This window comes from Oryctolagus cuniculus, chromosome 8 (assembly GCF_964237555.1).
Source record: "Oryctolagus cuniculus chromosome 8, mOryCun1.1, whole genome shotgun sequence".
In the NCBI taxonomy this organism is placed as follows: domain Eukaryota; kingdom Metazoa; phylum Chordata; class Mammalia; order Lagomorpha; family Leporidae; genus Oryctolagus; species Oryctolagus cuniculus.
The window spans coordinates 142,404,776-142,424,076 of record NC_091439.1 but is presented as its reverse complement, the minus strand read 5'-3'; the positions used below and the strand labels follow the sequence as shown (position 1 = coordinate 142,424,076).

At 39.9% G+C, this 19,301-nt stretch overlaps 1 long non-coding RNA gene across 5 annotated transcripts in view; it reads left to right on the top strand.

The window, feature by feature from the left end:
* The first annotated feature begins 3,326 nt into the window (after nt 1–3,326).
* The window catches only part of LOC138843431 (uncharacterized), a 37,948-nt gene continuing 21,973 nt past the window's right edge, over nt 3,327–19,301 (top strand). For 3 of the 5 annotated variants that reach the window (XR_011378132.1, XR_011378135.1, XR_011378133.1), the window contains exon 1: nt 3,327–3,425. This is a non-coding gene — a long non-coding RNA (uncharacterized lncRNA). Of the gene's footprint in view, nt 3,426–11,958; nt 12,018–19,301 lie in introns of those variants that run through there. The other 2 variants (XR_011378136.1, XR_011378134.1) reach the window with 1 other exon arrangement.

The window sequence follows — 19,301 nt, the reverse complement described above, 5'->3', positions numbered from 1 at the left end:
AATTGGGGATGGTGAAGATTGAGAATGGAGGTCAAAGCAACCTGTAAACAAAGAGAAGCAATGTAACAAGGAAAAACAAAATACAAGGTTAAAATGGAAAAAGAATAATAACCCTCATCTAAGGACCCCCAAGTCATCATTCAGAACAGGAGAATTAGTGATCATCCCCATGTCACTGACCTCTGTCCACCATGGGCTAGAACTACATTTTTTAGATGATTCATTCATTTGCCTATTTGAAAGGCAGAGTTAGAGAGAAAGATAGAGATGGAGATAGAGATAGAAGTGGAGAAATAGAGAGACAGAGAGAGATCTTTCATCTGCTGGTTCATTCCCCAAGTGGCTGCAATAGCCAGTGCTGGGCCAGGACAAAGTGAACAGCTTCTTCTGGACTTGGGCCACCTTTGCTCCTTTCACAGGCACATTAGCAGAAAGCTGGATAGGAAGTAGAGCAGCCAGGAGTCAAACCAGCGCTCATATGGGATTCTGGTGCTGTAGAAAATGGCTTAACCAACTGTGCCACAGTGCCAACCCCATGGAACGACATTTTTCACTTCCTTCCCTCATAGAAAATGTTTGTCAGCCCCAGGGGCTCCATGCTGGGGCAAGCTAGTGAGCTAATAGGGAAGCTGGTCCAATGAGGAAGTTGGCCCACATGCCCTGGGCTAACTCTACTTTTTCCTAACAAAGGACGCTTTGTATAGATATGTACAGTTTGTGTGTCTGTGTGCACATTTCAAAGCCAACATGCCCAAAGTCTTCAGGACTTTCTATCACCCTGCTCTGCAGAAACAGCAAAACCAGCCTGCAGCTCTTCCTGTTCTACTTGATCTCTGAGTGATCCTGAGATTCACTCTTTTTTCAGCTTTACTAGTTGTGTCTTATTTAAGAATTTGGAAATAAAGAATCAAAATAAAAATTTTCAATACACTTGTATCACTGAACCTTAGAGCTCAACAACACAGCACACTGTAAAGGACCAGTTTTTTTGCACTTGTGAACATATAGCTGATCAAATCTGGGGCTTGCTGCCATTACCAAGCACTGTAAGAGAATATCGCGGCACAGAACGATATTCTAACAAAAGAACACAATTAAAGATGCAAGTATGGCTTCTATTGAATATGTATCACTTTTTCATCATCATAAAGTGGAAAAATCTTTAACCCTCTTAAAGTGAGAATTTTCTGAATTGCATTTATTTCTCTCTCCTTAAGCCTCATAGTCCTCCAAATCGAATGAGTGGAAGTATCATACCACTCATGGGGAAAATATTATTCCTATCTTATAAAGACTAATTCTGTGACCGTCATTTCAACCAAAGTCATTATTGTCCTATTCTACTTGATAATTCCTAGCTACCATATCCAAATTTTCTTTAAGTTTTCCTTCCTATAGTAATGTCAATAAAAATCATCTTTTAGCCCAATATCCAAACCTAGAAATCATATATCAGCATGGCATTTTCAGTAAGTTTTATGAGGTGTTTCTAATACATTGTGAGTGAAGTCAGGATCTCAATTTCTCTATTGTTACTTGCATGATTCAAGAGGTCATTACCCTCTCTTGCAAAACTTCTATTCTCTCTGTATCTTAGCATTTACTCATCACATCCTACTATCCAGTCTCAACAAGTGGTCCCTTCCAAACATACAGGAAAAAAAAAAAAAACCTCCAAACTTAAAGCCTACCAATAAAATAAGCTGGGGATATTTTAAAATTTCTTTTGGAAAGCCAGCATAACATTGATGATGATGCAAGCTGATCAGAACTTGAGCTAATTAAGTATAAGTATCTCTTTCAAAAACAGATACATATATTCTTAGTAAAGTATTACTATAATAAATGAAATCGCATATGAAACCATAATGAATAACAAGTGAGATACTAACAAAATGCAAGAGTGGTTAACTTTCACAGACAAACCATAGAACTTTTCCAGATAGGTGAAAATTCCAAGAGGAAAATCACATGATCATTTAGAATAAATGTTGAAATACAGTTTAAAAATTCAATATCTAGTTAAAAACTGCTAATAGTGTAGTAAAAAAGCAGTGGCTTTCTTATTCGGATCAAGGTTGCTTAAGAAGATCCTAGAACAAACAACACAATCAATACAAGATCATGGACAGCTTTTTCCTTGAAAGTAAACCTACACCAGGATGCCTCCAACTACTTACTGCAGGAGTAGTCAGGAGTGAAAAAGAGTTAAAAAAAAATAAGGTGTAAAGATAAATTTCTAAACAATAAATTAATATATTTAAGGTATTTTATATAGATAATCCATAATGTCTAAAAGCAAATGATGAATGAATTTAATTTGATTGCTGGAAAGATAAACATAAAATCCGGCTGGCACCACGGCTCAACAGGCTAATCCACTGCCTGTGGCGCTGGCACACCGGGTTCTAGTCCCGGTCGGGGCGCTGGATTCTGTCCTGGTTGCCCCTCTTCCAGGCCAGCTCTCTGCTGTGGCCCAGGAGTGCAGTGGAGGATGGCCCAAGTGCTTGGGCCCTGCACCCCATGGGAGACCAGGAAAAGCACCTGGCTCTTGGCTTCGGATCAGCGCGATGCGCCGGCCGCAGCACGCCAGCCGTGGCTGCCATTGGAGGGTGAACCAACGGCAAAAGGAAGACCTTTCTCTCTGTTTCTCTCTCTCTCACTGTCCACTCTGCCTGTCAAAACAAACAAACAAACAAACAAAAAAAAACAAAAACCCATAAAATCCACTAGATTATCAAGTACCAGCATGAAACAAATAGAAAACATGAAAGGATAAAAGGCAGACTAGAAGAGAACTATCAACATGAGAAAAGAAAAGCAAAAGGATTAAATTATGTGACATTCTTCAAATCAATATTAAAAGTAACACAAAGAACCCAACAGAAAAATGACCAGAAATACGAGGAAAAAGAAATGCGCAGAAGCTGATAAATAGAACTGTACCTCACTGAGGCAGGTTACAGCGAGTTCCAGGGAGGACCCGCCAGGGAGAACTGGGGCTACACAGGGCGATACCAGCAGGTGGCAGCAGCACGGAGGGGAAAGGCCCTCCTGCTGTGGCGAGGTGGAGCCCAGGAGGAGGCAGTTTCTGACCTGAACCCAGGCCTGGCCTGCCGCTGTTCTCATCCAGCACCACCTGAACTGAGGGGTCCATGCTATGGAGAATGCTGATTGGCTGTGTCTTGTGTGACACTGGGTACGCTCACAGCCATGCAAATGGTCCAATCAGGAATGGTGATGCTCACACCAGGAAATCATGCAGGTTCTTGACGTCACAATCATCCTTCAGTTCCGCGGGGAAGAGAGGTCCTAGGAGACACCTCTGCTGCCAGGAGGCTCCCAAGACAAGTCGGGCTCTGCTGTTCTCCATCCTTGCTCACCAGGGGATGCCGGGCACCTAGGAAGCCAAAAGCCACGACATGGTGAGTGTGTGGGCCCACGTGTGCAGAGAGGGGGAAGGTCGCCCTATGGAAGTCGCTGAAGGGCCCTGGAGCCATGGGCCTCCCATCTCTGGAATCTATGGGCACTATGTTGGAGCTGGCATAGGGCTTCCTGTGATCCCCTCAGACCCATGTGATGGGGACAGAACTGGCATCCGTGACCCCTGATGTCCTGCCGCTTCCCTGCTTGTAGCGACTTCTCGGCCCCATGGCCATCTCTGGGCAGCTGTGTGGCAGTGGCCCCGTGTTGCTCCCAATTGTGCAGTGGGGACTGGGTGGTCACTGGGGAGAATGCAGGCTTTGTTTATGGAGTTCACACTGGACAGGAGCTGTCAGTTCCTCCTCCCTTTCCCTGGGACCTGATTCCCCCAAGTTTTCTAAGTATGTGGGCTCCAGGGTCTTTTCCGGGACTCTGACCTCTTCACATTGCTGATTCTAGGGCGTCTTGCTCCACTTTCTGTTTCCAGTAACACAGTAACATAGATTGAGTAAAGTAAAACCAGAAGTTTTATTTGGCTCAGAGTTTTTATCCAGGTTTTAGAGGGGCAGGGGACCCCTGTAATTTGGTACTTGGGTATCATCGTACCCCTGACAATTTCTCCTGACAGGCTGCCATCTGTATTTGCACGTTCAAAATAGAATTTTGCCTACCAAATTTATGAGTGTTTTAAAAATTATTTCAGCTCCATGAAAGCCTTCCAGATCCTGAAGATACGTCTAGTTTACTCTTATTTTGAATTTATTTTTAATATAGGATCCTGTATCTTTTTGCTTGTTTTAATTTTTTCAAGATTGTTAGAATATGATAGAAAAAAATTGTGTATATTCAAGGTATATTCAAGGTATGTAACCTGGTGTTTTGATATTTGAGAGGACTTTGTTGTAGAAAAATTTTTTTCACATTATCTTTTTTTTTTTTTGACAGGCAGAGTGGACAGTGAGAGAGAGAGACAGAGAGAATGGTCTTCCTTTGCCGTTGGTTCACCCTCCAATGGCCGCCGCGGTGATCCGATGGCAGGAGCCAGGTGCTTTTCCTGGTCTCCCATGGGGTGCAGGGCCCAAGCACCTGGGCCATCCTCCACTGCACTCCCTGGCCATAGCAGAGAGCTGGCCTGGAAGAGGGGCAACCGGGACAGAATCCGGGGCCCCAACAGGGACTAGAACCCAGTGTGCCGGCGCCGCTAGGTGGGGGATTAGCCTAGTGAGCCGTGGCGCCGGCTAACATTATCTTTTTTTAACATTTATTTTGAATATAAATTTCCAAAGTACGACTTACGGATTACAATGGCTTCCCCCCAATACCATCCCTCCCACCCACAACCCTCCCCTATCACACTCCCTCTCCCCTTCCATTCACATCAAGATTCATTTTCGATTATCTTAATATACAGATCAGCTTAGTATACATTCAGTAAGGATTTCAAGAGTTTGCTCCCACACAGAAACATAAAGTGAAAAATAATAGATGATTTTTTTAAATGATGATGAAATAAGATCAGACCTATTATCATGTTTAATCCAAGTGAGAGTCAATTTGGGAATTGATAATTTCTTTTTTCTTTTTTCTTTTTTTTTTGCAGATCAGTTTAGTATGCATTAAGTAAAGATTTCAACAGTTTGCACCCCCCATAGAAACACAAAGTGAATATACTGTTTGAGTACTCGTTATAGCATTAAGTCTCAATGTACAGCACATTAAGGACAGAGATCCTACATGAGGACTAAGTGTACAGTGACTCCTGTTGTTGACTTTACAAATTGGCACTCCTGTCTATGGCATCAGTAATCTCCCTATGCTCCAGTCATGAGTTTCCAAGGCTATGGAAGCTCCTTGAGTTCTCCGACTCTTATCTTGTTTAGACAAGGTCATAGTCAATGTGGAGGTTCTCTCCTCCCTTCAGAGAATGGTACCTCCTTCTTTGAAGACCTGTTCTTTCCACTGGGATCTCACTCACAGAGATCTTTTTGGCAGAGTGTCTTGGCTTTCCATGCCTGAAATACTCTCATGGGCTTTTCAGTCAGATCCGAATGCCTTTAGGGCTGATTCTGAGGCCAGAGTGCTATTTAGGACATCTGCCATTCTATGAGTCTGCTGAGTATCTCGCTTCCCATGTTGGATCATTCCCCCTTTATTTATTCTATCAGTTAGTGTTAGCAGGTACTAGACTTGTTTATGTGCTCCCTTTGACTCTTAGTCCTTTCATTATGATCAATTGTGAACTGAAATTGATCACTTGGAATAGTGAGATGGCATCGGTACATGCCACCTTGATGGGATTGAATTGGAATCCCCTGGTATGTTTCTAACTCTACCATTTGGGGCAAGTCAGCTTGAGCATGTCCCAAATTATACATCTCTTCCCTCTCTTATTCCCACTCTTATGTTTAACAGGGATCACATTTCAGTTAATTTTCAACATTTAAGAATAACTGTGTGATAATTACAGAATTAAACCAGTCATATTAAGTAGAACAGACAAAAAAAAACTACGAAGAGGGATAATGTATTAAGTTGTTCATTAACAGTCAGGGCTATGCTGATCAAGTCACCGTTTCCCATAGTGTCCATTTCACTTCAACAGGTTTCCTTTTTGGTGTTCAGTCAGTTGTCACCGATCAGGGAGAACATATGGTATTTGTCCCTTTGGGACTGGCTTACTTCACTCAGCATGATGTGTTCCAGATTCCTCCATTTTGTTGCAAATGTCTGGATTTCATTGTTTCTTACTGAGGTATAGTATTCTAAAGAGTACAGATCCCATAATTTCTTTATCCAGTCTACCGTTGATGGGCATTTAGGTTGGTTCCAGGTCTTGGCTATTGTGAATTTTGCTGCGATAAACATTAGGGTGCAGACCGCTTTTTTGTTTGCCAATTGAAATTCCTTTGGATAAATTCCAAGGAGTGGGATGGCTGGGTCTAATGGTAGGGTTATCTTCAGGTTTCTGAGGAATCTCCAGACTGACTTCCATAGTGGCTTGACCAGTTTGCATTCCCACCAACAGTGGGTTAGTGTCCCTTTTTCCCCACATCCTCACCAGCATCTGTTGTTGGTAGATTTCTGTATGTGAGCCATTCTAACTGGGTTGAGGTGAAACCTCATTGTGGTTTTGATTTGCATTTCCCTGATTGCTAGTGATCTTGAACATTTTTTCATGTGCCTGTTGGCCATTTGGATTTCCTCTTTTGAAAAATGTCTATTGAGGTCCTTGGCCCATCTCTTAAGTGGGTTGTTGGTTTTGTTTTTGTGGAGTTTCTTGATTTCTTTGTAGATTCTGGTTATTAACCCTTTATCTGTTGCATAGTTTGCAAATATTTTTTCCCATTCTGTCGGTTGTCTCTTCACTCTCCTGACTGTTTCTTTTGCAGTACAGAAACTTCTCAATTTGATGCAATCCCAATAGTTGATTTTGGCTTTGACTGCCTGTGCCTCCCGGGTCTTTTCCAGAAACTCTTTGCCTGTGCCAATATCTTGAAGGGTTTCTCCAATGTTCTCTAATAACTTGGTGGTGTCAGGTCATAGATTTAGTTCTTTAATCCACGTTGAGTGGATTTCTGTGTAAGGTGTAAGGTAGGTGTCTTGCTTCCTGCTTCTGCATGTGGAAATCCAGTTTTCCCAGCACCATTTATTGAATAGTCTGTCCTTGCTCCAGGAATTGGTTTTAGATCCTTGGTCAAATATAAGTTGGCTGTAGATGTTTGGGTTGATTTCTGGTGTTTCAATTCTGTTCCATTGGTCTATCCATCTGTTTCTGTACAGTACCATGCTGTTTTGATTACAACTTCTCTGTAGTATGTCCTGAAATGTGGTATTGAGATGCCTCCAGATGCGCTGAAAGCTCATTTATTTGGTACCTTTCCAATTTCTTGATATAGGCACCTATTGCTATAAATTTGCCTCTCAATACTGCTTTTGCTGTATCCCATAAGTTTTGATATATTGTGTTGTTGTCTTCATTTACTTCCAGAAAGTTTTTCATTTCTCTTTTGATTTCTTGAATGACCCAGTGTTCATTCAGGAGCATGTTGTTCAGTCTCCATGTGTTTGCATACTTTCTGGGGTTTCCTGAGTTGCTAATTTCCAGCTTCATTCTGCTGTGGTCTGAGAAGCTGCATGGTATGATTCTAATTCTTTTAAATTTGCTGAGACTTGCTTTATGGCCTAGTATGTGATCAATCCTAGAGAGGGTTCCATGCACTGCTGAGAAGAATGTGAAGTCTGTAGATGTAGGGTTGAAAGTTCTATAGATATCCGTTAGATACATTTGGGCAATAGTGTCAATTAAATCTTCTGTTTCCTTGTTGATCTTCTGTCCGGATGATCTGTCTATTTCTGAGAGTGGAGTATTGAAGTCCCCCAGTACTATTGTATTGGAATCTAAATCTCCCTTTAAGACCCTTAACATATCTTTTGAATATACTGGTGCCCTGTAATTAGGTGCATATACATTTATAACAGTTACATCTTCCTGTTGAATTGAACCGTTAATCATTATATAGTGTCCCTCTTTGTCTCTCTTAACAGTTTTTGTATTAAAGTTTATTTTGTCTGATATTAATATGGCTACACCTGCTTTTTTTTGGTTTCTGTTGGCATGGAATATCTTTTTCCAACCTTTCACTTTCAGTCTGCATGCATCTTTGTTAGAAAGATGTGTTTCTTGTAGGCAACAAATAGTTGGGTTGTGTTCTTTGAGCCAATCATCCAAACGGTGTCTTTTAACTGAAGAAATCAGACCATTAATGTTTAAAGTGATATTGAAACGTAGTGACTTTGCCCTGCCATTTTCCCAGAGATAATTTCTAGTATATGCTTTGAGCTTCCCATGCTCTTTTACTGGTAGGTGTTCTTCCTTTCCCTTCTTTCATATTGATGGCCGTGTTTCTGTGTTTCTGAGTGTAGCACATCTTTAAGCATCTTTTGCAGGGCCAGACGAGTGGCCACAAAGTCTTTCAATTTCTGTTTGCTATGAAAGGTCTTTATTTCACCTTCATTCACAAATGAGAGCTTGGCAGGATATAATATTCTGGGCTGGCAATTTTTCTCTCTTAGCACCTGTGCTATGTCTCGCCATTCCCTCCTAGCCTGTAGTGTTTCTGATGAGAAGTCTGCTGTGAGTCTGATTGAAGATCCTCTGAGAGTAATCTGACGTTTCTCTCTTGCACATTTTAGGATCTTTTCTTTATGTTTCACTGTGGTAAGTTTAATTACCACGTGTCGTGGTGAGGATCTCCTTTGGTCATTTTTATTGGGGGTTCTATGAGCTTCCTGTACTAGGATGTCTCTGTCCTTCTCCAAACCCGGAAAGTTCTCTGCTAGTATCTCACTAAAAAGGCCTTCTAATCCTTTCTCTCTCTCCATGCCTTCATGAACTCCTAGAACTCGAATGTTGGTTTTTTTAATAGTATCCTGTAGATTCCCAACAATATTTTTTAGATTTCTAATTGCCTCTTCTTTTCTTTGGTTTGACTGTATGTTTTCCTGTGCTCTATCTTCTAAGTCCGATATTCTCTCTTCTGCTTCACCCATTCTGTTTTTAAGGCTTTTAATGTGTTTGTCATTTGATCTATTGAGCTCTTCATTTCATTTTGATTTCTCTTTACTATCACACTTTCCTGTTCTACTAGTTTCTGCATTTCATATTGATTCTTCCTTAAAATTTAATTTTCACGAGAGAGATTTTCAATCCTGACCAATAAGGATTTCTGTAGTTCAAGGATTTGCTTTTGAAAACTTCTAAATGTTCTTATCATAAATTTTTTGAAATCTGTATCTTGCATTTCTTCTATCTCATCATCTTCATAATCTTGGCTTGGGGTGTTTTGTTTATTTGGAGGCATCATAGTGTCATCGTTGATCTTGTTCCCTCGATTTCTGTGTTTTTTGCTTGGCATAGTTAATTCTTCTTTCGTCACTGTGCGTTTTTTTTTTAATTTTTTTTTTATTTTATACTATGTCCGTGTTAAGTGGACTGCCTGCTGTTGGAGGAGCCTTGGAGGCTTGAGATGAGTGCGGCCTGAGAGCTCTGCTTGGTTCTTCCTGGTTACGGGTGTGCAAAGTGACACCCTCAGGTTATGCGTGGTAAATCTCTCTTTATTTATTTATTTATTTATTTATTTATTTATTTAATTTATTCAGGGGGTAAGTAATACCGCACAGCACAGCTGTGCAGAATTGATGGTAATTAGCTTCCAGTCTCTGGCTTCTACCCAAAGAGTCTTGTGTAGGCTCCATTTCTCCTCTGGACTCCCACTGGGTTGCCTAGGCTACTGAATTGTAGTGACTCAGTTCCTTAGCTCTCCCCTGTTGATATGTAAATCCAGAGAGGGGGCCAGCTCTTTGTCTCTTGGGAACTCTTCAAGCCTTGCAGCTTTGCAACCTTTGCAAGGTTGGTGGAGAGAGAAACCCCGAAGCTTTTTTTTTTCCTTCTTTCCGGTAGTGAGTCTGCTGCACTTTCCGGCTCCCTCTAGATTCTGACCCCCATTTCTCCGCCAATGTCTCGGGTTATTGAGCTCACCTCCCCTTCCAGTGCCGATGTGTGGACTCGTAGCCCTGGACGTCCCAACTCTCCCCGCTGGTGTCTGTGTGACATGCACTCCCCTTCCTGCACTGGCACGCAGACCCTGCAGCTCCCGCAGCCCCCGCAGCTCCCGCCGCTTGGCTTCCGCATGGTGGGCGACCTTGTTCTCCCAGTAGGTCCTCCGATTCACAGCCACTCAATCCAGAAGAGTTTCCTCTGCAATATTTTCCTCGTTCTTTTTTCTGAGGCTACCGTAACTCCCCTTTTATTAAACTAAATTTTCCCGGACTATCGGTGCGTGCCCTCACTATTCCGCCATCTTGGCTCCGCCTTCACATTATCTTTTAATGACACTTTTTCATAAATGTTTTGGAATGCTTGTACAATACACTATGCAATGGGGGGCAATTGGAAAAGAGAAGTAAGCACTCTGAAGTTAGCCAAACTCTATAATACTAAGTCCAAACTTCAAATATTGTTTTGATGTACCTGGTAGGGCTCTCATAACAAAATCCCACACACTGAGTGGCTTAAAACACAGAAATTATTGTCTTACAGTTCTGGAGCCCAAAGTCAGAGATGAAGGTATCAGCAGGGTGAGTTCCTTGGAGGGCTATGGGGGAACTGGATCCACATTTCTCCCTGGCAGCCTGTGGTTTTCTGGCACCTTGGGCTTGCTTTCACCTTCATATAGGTGTCTCACTATATGTATGTCTGCCTCCAGATTTTCCCTTTTTTATAAAGATGCCAGTCATACTGGCTCATGATCCCATCCTAATGAACTTGTTTTGTCTTGATTACCTCTACAAAGATTTTATCTCAAATAACATCACATTATGGGGTCTTGGGGTTGGGACTAGAACCTATGAATCTTTGGGGTGACACAATTTGAACTGTACAGTAGGATTACTTCTTCTGAACTCCTAAAGGTGAATTTTCCCCTTAAATGGCATCTTAAGAAACAAAATGTCATTAATTCATAAGACATTCTCAGGAAAGAAATTTCACCATTTCTAAAATGAAGTTCATTGTCACACCTCACACCGAGTACATTCCAACCTGACTGTGGATGTTATGGTAAATTACATTTGGGAACTAAATCCTGTCTACCAGATGAGCTCACAAGTTCTTAGGGGAATTTAGAAACCAGTCCATTTTTTAGATTATTTATTCGTGAGGCAGAACTGCAGACAAAGAGAGGGAGAGACAAGGAGAGAGATCTTCCATCTACTGGCTAACTCCCCAAATGGCTGTAATGGCAAGAGCTAAGCCTATCCAGAGCCAGGTACCAGGAGCTTTGTCTCAATCTCCCATGTATGTGCAGGAGCCCAAGCACTTGGACCATCATCCACTGCCTTCCTAGGTCAAAAGCAGAGAGCTGAATCAGAAGAGGAACTGCTAGGAACTCAGATCAGTGCCCATATGTGATGTTGGCAACCACAGGCTTAACCTGCTTTTCCATAGCACCGGCCCCAACCAGTCCAATTTTACATGTCAAAGAATTTTTTTTCAGACTAAATTCATTTGCATGAATGTCCTAAAATAATTCCAATTTCATTGGAGTTCAATGTTTAATATATTGGTAAATTTGTCAGCAGGGAGTGAGGTTCCCTCTAATTTTTTATCAGGAAGGAAGACCAAGTTGGGGGTGAAGGATGATTTCTTAGACAGCCAGGGCACTATTCAGTGATTAGAAGACATGTTTTCTATTTGGCTCACACCTTTGAATAGCCTGACATGAATTTGAAACTGCTTAGATGTTTATTGAATGAGTAGAAGTGCCCAAAGAAATTGGACGATATGGGAAAACCTAAAATCCTATACGTTTTCAGTAATTTGCAGTACACTCAGCTTTGGCTGGAGGCTGTGGGAGCCAGTGCTCTGTTTAAGAATACTGATAGCAGTAGCCATTTATTGTGCTTCCTATGAGCCTAGAATTCTGTACAAATTTGTTTTTCATTCTCTCTGCTACACTGTGGGTTGGGCACAGTGGTTTTATTTTATGTATAAGGAAACTGAGGCCAAATGAGATCAAGCAGCTTGACAACACAAAGTAAGGTGTACCCTTAAGCACTGTACTCTAATGACTATTTGGAAGAGAACATAATTAGGAAAATTTATAAACAGCATTTAAGAGGCTAATTGTATAGTATGTCTCATTTCCTATGTATTTCTGTTCTGGAAGCATTTCATAAAGGGTGGAGTTATGTCATGGTTAAATATGTATGCTCTGGAGTTACATGTTGGGATTGGATCCATTCCTATGTGCATAAACTTGGGCATGAACCTTTCACAGAAGAGAAAATAATCAGTGTTTTAATTTTATCTAAAAAAGTATAAAATATCAAAACATATATATCTAACAATAACATCTAACAATAATAATATCTAACAATAATACTATCTAACAATACTAGGAACATGCTGTCTGTATGTTAATTTTCTTGATCCGACCAGCCTATGAAGTATTAGTATAATAATTGTCTTCATTTTACAGATGAAGGAAACTGACATGTAGTTTTACATTTTGCCTAAGGTAACATAAATTGTAATTGGTAGAGCTAGAATTAGAAGCTCAAAACCTCTCGAGTTTGGCTTGCAGTATCTGATAGAATATACCACATGTTCTTCCACCTCAGAGCTTTTGGCCATACCCTTTGCAATAACACACTTACATCGCCCTCTTCCTTTGATAATTCTTGCCCTCTCCCTTTGATAATTCTTACTCATTTTGAAGTAGAGTATCACTGTCTGTTTTCCGGAGCCATTTTTATACCCTGTTGGTATAGGACAGCTTCTCACCATGCAGTGCCCTTGCACCTGACCTCTGCCTTTCAAAGCAGCCATTGCTTGTGCTTACACCATCATGTTCTTATTGATGGCCCACCTGCAGGCATAACAACAGCAATCTTATTCTTCATGCGTGACCAGCACCATGCCTAGTATCTCATACTTACTGTTTACCCAGCACTATCTGATCTACACTTGCATCAACCAGGAGTTAGTGAACAAGTAAGTTTAGTGCTGGTTGGTAAACGCCATCTGTGGATCCCTTATTTGTGCATTTCTACCAAAATCTTAAATGTCATTTTCTACAATCAAAATAAATTCAAATAGAAATATAACTTATAGCAGTTTTATTTGAGATCTGAGGTATAACTAAATTACTATCTTAATTTGAAATATGTCTATACATTCATGAATTATTAGAAAAGTGTATTCTCTTGCATACTTGGAAGAATGAAAAGCTGTAATCAGAAATTACTTCCTTTCCCACTATTTTACATACATATTTGTTTCCTCTTTTTTCATATACATGAGAGGTCTTCAAAAAGTTCGTGGAAGTGCATATTATTAAAAAGTTATGTATGAATTTAAAAATATTCATAGCAAAATAAACGTATCTTTGAAGTCCATTTTCCACAAACTTTTTGGAGTACCTTCATTTTTATGTGAGTCTCATTTACAATTATAAATTGTAGCACTATTACATATCTTTGGTTAAATTTATCCCAGGTATATACGTTTTTTGAAGCTAGTATGAATGAGTCTGATCTTACTATTTATTTCTCAGCCATGAAATTATTTGTTTATATAAAGATTATTTGTTTTTGTTTGTTGATTTTATATCCTGCACCTTTTCAAAACTCTTCTATGAGTTCCAGTAATCTCTTAGTGGAGTCTTTTGTTCCCATATGTATAGGATCATATCATTTGCAAGCAAATATAATATGACTTTCTCCCATCCTCTTTGCATCCCTTTGATTTCTTTTTCTTGTGCAATTGTTCAGGTTAAAATTTCCAGAATTATATTGAGTGGTAATGGTAAGAATGAACATACTGGTTGGTTCCAGATTTTAGTGGAAGTGCTTCCAGCTTTCCCCTATTGAATGTGATACTGGTTGTGGGTTTGTGATATATTGCTTTGATGGTGTTAATGTGTAAATTCTATGCTCAATTTGCTTAAGTTTTTTAATCATGAAGTGATTTGTGTTTTATCAACTGCTTTGTTCACATCTTTTGAGATAATCATAAGCTTTTTAAGATTTATTTATTTATTTGAAAGTCAGAATTACACAAAGAGAGAAGGAGCAGCAGAGAGACAGAAAGGTCTTCCATCTGCAGTTTCACACCCTAATTGGCCTCAACAGCTGGAGCTGCACCAATATGAAGCCAGGAACCAGGAGCTTCTTTTTGGATATCCCCAGTGCATGCAGGGGCCCAAGGACTTGAGCCCTCTTTTACTGATTTCCCAGGCCAGAGCACAGAACTGGTTCAGAAGAGGAGTAGCCAGGACTGGTGCCCATATGGCATGCTAACACTGCAGGCAGTAGCTTTACCTGCTATGCCACAGTGCTGAGCCCAATCATGTTTTTGTATTCTTCAGTTTCTTAGTATGATATATAGCATTTGTTGATTTGTATATGTTAAACCATCCCTGCACACTCAGGCAGTAAATCCCACTTGGTCCAGGTGAATGATATTTCTGGTGTGCTGTTGAATTCAATTAGTTAGTTGGTAGAGCTAGAAACGTGCCATGGGACTCAAAATCCCATTAAGTAGGCATGTACCAATGCCATCTTACCAGTTAAAGTGATCAGCTTAAGTTCATAATTGATCATACAGATAGGATTGCATGTCAAAGGGATCACATCAATAAGACAAGTATCCACTAATAATACTTGATAAAATTAAAAAGGATAGACCAACCCAACATGGGAAGCGGGACACAGAGCAGACTCATAGAATCAAAAATGCCCGAAACAGCATTCTACCTCAGAATCAGCCTTTAAGGCATTCGGATCTGGCTAAAAAGCCCATGAGAGTTTCTCAGGCATGGAAAGCCAAGACACTGTGGCAAAAAAATGACCTAAGTGAAAGATCTCTGTGAGTGAGATCCTGCAGGAAAGAACAGGCCATCAAAGAAGGAGGTACCTTTCTCTGAAGGGAGGAGAGAACTTCCACTTTGATTATGGCCTTGTCTAAATAAGGTCAGAGTTTGTGAACTCAAGAGGCTTCCATAGCCTTGGCAGCTCATGACAAGAGCCTTGGGTGATTACTGACATCATAAATAAGAGTGTCAATTGTTAAATCAACAGGGGCTGGTTCCGTGGTGCAGTGGGTTAATCCTCCACCTGCTGTACTGGCATCCCAAATGAGCACTGGTTCTAGTCCTGGCTGCTCCTCTTCCAATCCAGCTCTTTGTTATGGCCTGGGAAAGCAGTAAAAGATGGCCCAAGTGCTTAGGCCCCTGCACCTGCATGGGAGACTTGGAAGAAGCACCTGGCTCCTGGCTTCGAATCAGCTCTGGCTCTTGCAGTCATTTGGGGAGTGAAACAACAGAAGGAAGAGCTTTCTCTCTGTCTCTCCCTCTCACTGTAACTCTACCTCTCATATAAATAAATAAAAATCTTTTAAAAATTATTAAATCAGCTGGTGCCGTGGCTCACTAGGATAATCCTCCACCTGTGGTGCTGGCACCCTGGGTTCCAGTCCTGGTTGGGGCGTCGGATTCCGTCCCAGTTGCTCCTCTTACAGTCCAGTTCTCTGCTGTAGCCTAGGAGGGCAGTGGAGGATGTCCCAGGTCCTTGGGCCCTGCACCCACATGGGAGACCAGGAGGAAGCACCTGGCTCCTGGCTTCAGATCGCCGCAGGGTGCCGGCCGCAGCGCGCCAGCCCTAGTGGCCATTTGGGGGGTGAACCAACAGAATAAGGAAGACCTTTCTCTCTGTCTCTCTCTGTCTCACTGTCTAACTCTGCCTGGCAAATAATTAATTAATTAATTAAAAATTGTTAAATCAACAGCAGGAGTCACTATACACTTACTGCTCATGTAGGATCTCTGTCCTTAATGTGTTGTACTATGCAAATTAATGGTTAAACTCCTATTCAAGCAGTACTTTATACTTTGTGTGTCTGTGTGGGTGCAATCTGTTGAAATCTTTACTTAGTATAGAGTTGATCTTCTGTATATAAAGATAGTTAAAAATAAATCTTAATCAAGAATAGGGTGCAAGAGGGAGTAGAAGTGGGATGGTTTGCATTTGGGAGGGTGGTTATGGGGGGAAAAACCACCATAACCCCAAAGTTGTACTTCAGGTATTTATATTTATTAAATAAAAGTTTTGTAAAAAAAGAATTCACTTAGTATTTTGGTGATGATTTTTTCATCTATGTTAATCTGATCCCATCATCTGTAGTTCTCTCTTTTTTAAATCTGTTTCTGGTTTTGGAATTCAAGTGACATGGTCTTCATACAAGCAGTTTAGAGGATTCTCTCTTTTTCATACTTTTTAATAGTTTGAGAAGAATTAGAATTATTATTCTTTAAAAGTTTTGTAGAATTCAACAGTAAAGTAATTGGGTTCCAGGGTTTTCTTTGTTGGGAGAGTATATTTCTGATGAAATTTGAAATTTTTATGTTGGTTTTTGTCTGTTTACATTTTGTATAGCTTCATGAGCTGGCATTGCTGTGCAATGGATAGATCATTGGACCTCTATGTGCCTTCCTGACTCAATTATTGTAGGTTGTATGTGTCCAGGAATCTATCATTTTCTTCCAGATTTTCCAGTTTGTTGGCATATAGCTGTTTGTAGTATTGCCTGTTGATTTTTTTTTATTTCTGTGATAAACATTGTAACATCACTTTTTGATTTCTGATTTACTAATTTGAGTCTTCTCCCCCTTTTTTGGTTAGTTGGGCCAATGATGTATCATTTTTTTAATAAAAAGCTCTTCCTTGATCTTTTGTATCTTTTTTGCTTCAATTTTGTTATTTATTCTCTAATTTTTTGTTATTGCTTTTCACCTACTAATTTTGTATTTGGTTTGTTCTTTTTTGGAGATGCTTGAGAGGCATTGTTAGATCATGTAGCTGACACATCTTCAATTTCTTGATGTAGGCACTAATTGCTATAAACTTTCCCCCTTAACACTGCTTTTACTGTATTCCATATTTTGAAATGCCATGCTGTCATCTTCATTTGTTTCTAGGAATTTTTTGATGTCTCTTGATTTCAGTCTCCATTTGTGTAATTTTTGGAGTTAAATTCCAGCTTCATTCCATTGAGTTCAGAAAAAAAAAAACACATAATACGATTTCAGCTTTTTAAAAAAAAATGTTGAGACTTACTTTATGGCCTAGCACATGGTATATCCTAGAAAAATTCCATGCACTGATGAAAAGAATATGTATTCTGCATCTGTGGGATGAAATGTTCTGTAAATATTAATTAGGTCCTTTTGATCATAGTGTGGATTAGCTCTGTTGTTTCTCTGTTGGTTTTTTGTCTAGTTGATCTGTCCATTCATGAAAGTGGGGTGTTGAAGTACATCATTATTATTGCTTTGTAAACTATGTCTCCCTTTATGTACATTAACATTTACTTTAAATATCCAGTGCCCTAGCATTGGGTGCATATATCTTCACTATATTCACATCTTCCTATTGCATTGATTCCTTAATCATTGCATAATGCCATCCTTTGTCTCTTATAACAGTTTTTGTGTTAACCTTGTTTGTATTAGGATGGCTACTCCTTTTCTTTGGCTTTTTAATATGGAATAACTTTTTCCATCATTTCACTTTCAGTCTGTGTATATCTTTGTTGATGAGGTTTGTGTTTTTGTAGAGAGCCAACAGATAGGTCCTTTTTAAAATTGATTCAATCAGTTTGTGTGTTTAATTTTAGAATTTAGGCCATTTACATTCAAGATTATTATCAATAAGTATCAATTTGTTCTTGCCATTTCCCATAAATATTCCTATTATTTGATTTGGATTTCTATTATACTTTTACTAGATTTTCTGCCTTCACATTCTTGTTTGATGTGGCTATCTTTTTCTGTTTCTGTGTGTAGTACATCCTTAAGTATCATTTGTGAAGCTGTTTGAGTGCTGACAAATTCTGTTTGCTTTGAAAGGTCTTTACTTCACCTTCATTCATAAATGAGAGATTTGCAGTGTACAGTATTCTAGATTGACAGTTGACAGGTTTTTTTAAGTACTTGGACTATCTCTCCATGATCTCCTAGGCTATAGATTTTCTGAGGAGAAATCAGCTGTCAATCTAATTGTAGATCCTTTCAAGGTAATCTAGTGTTTTTCTTTTGTACACTTTAGGACATTTTCCTCATGTTTTACCTATGAAAATTTACAGTGTGTTAAAATATTTTCTGATAATTGCTTTTAGGAGTTTTTTGTGCTTCTTGTACTTGGATGTCCCTATCTTTCTCCAAATTAGGGGTTTTTTCTGCTACTATTTTACTGAATAGGCCTTCTAATCAATTCTCTCATTCCACACCTTCAGCAACTCCTCAGACATAGTTTGGTTGATTGAAGTCTCCCATAAGTCTCAGACATTATTTTCAGTTTTTATAATTTTTTTTCTTAACAAGCTAGCTAATTACATTCAACAACACATCAAAGAGATCTTTACCTAGACAAAGTAAGATTTATCACTTGGGATGCAGTGATGGCCCAACATATGAACATCAATAAACATGAAGCATATTAACAAATTGGAAACTGAAAAGCATAGTATGATCTGAATAGATGTAGAGAAAGCATTTTTTCATTTCATTTTTTTACCTGGAAAATATTTATTTAAGGTAAACTTCATGGATTCCATAAACACAAATTTAAGAATATAATTTCTTTCCATCCTACCCTCCTCCCCTTCCACACTTACACCCTTCTTCTTCCTCCCTCTCCTATTCCCATTCTTATTTTTAGTAAGATCTATTTTCAGTTAACTTTATAAAATTTTTAACCCTATACTAATTAAAGAGTTGAACAAATAGTATGAAAAAAAAAAACTGTTTCTCAACAGTTGAGACAAGGTTGTTCAAAGTGATCATATCCCGATGTGTCAATTTCACTTCTATAGATTACCTTTTAGATAGTGTGTTAAATTTATCTTTAGAAACCATGAATGAAAAGCCAGGAGGAGCGGGTGTGTGTGTGTGTGTGTGTGCATGCACACATGCATTCATGTGTATATGTTCTCATTTCCATGTAATTGCATATGCAAGTCCTAGGAGATCTATGCCTTCTTTTCAAGTATTAGGTCCTCCCTCTTAATCAGGTTTCCGTGTCAGTGTCCTGCCCTCATATCTCCCTGCCCCCATCCTATTTCAAAAATTAAGTCAGGAGGGCCGGCGCCGCGGCTCAATAGGCTAATCCTCCGCCTAGCGGCGCCGGCACACCGGGTTCTAGTCCCGGTCGGGGCGCCAGATTCTGTCCTGGTTGCCCCTCTTCCAGGCCAGCCCTCTGCTGTGGCCAGGGAGTGCAGTGGAGGATGGCCCAGTGCTTGGGCCCTGCACCCCATGGGAGAC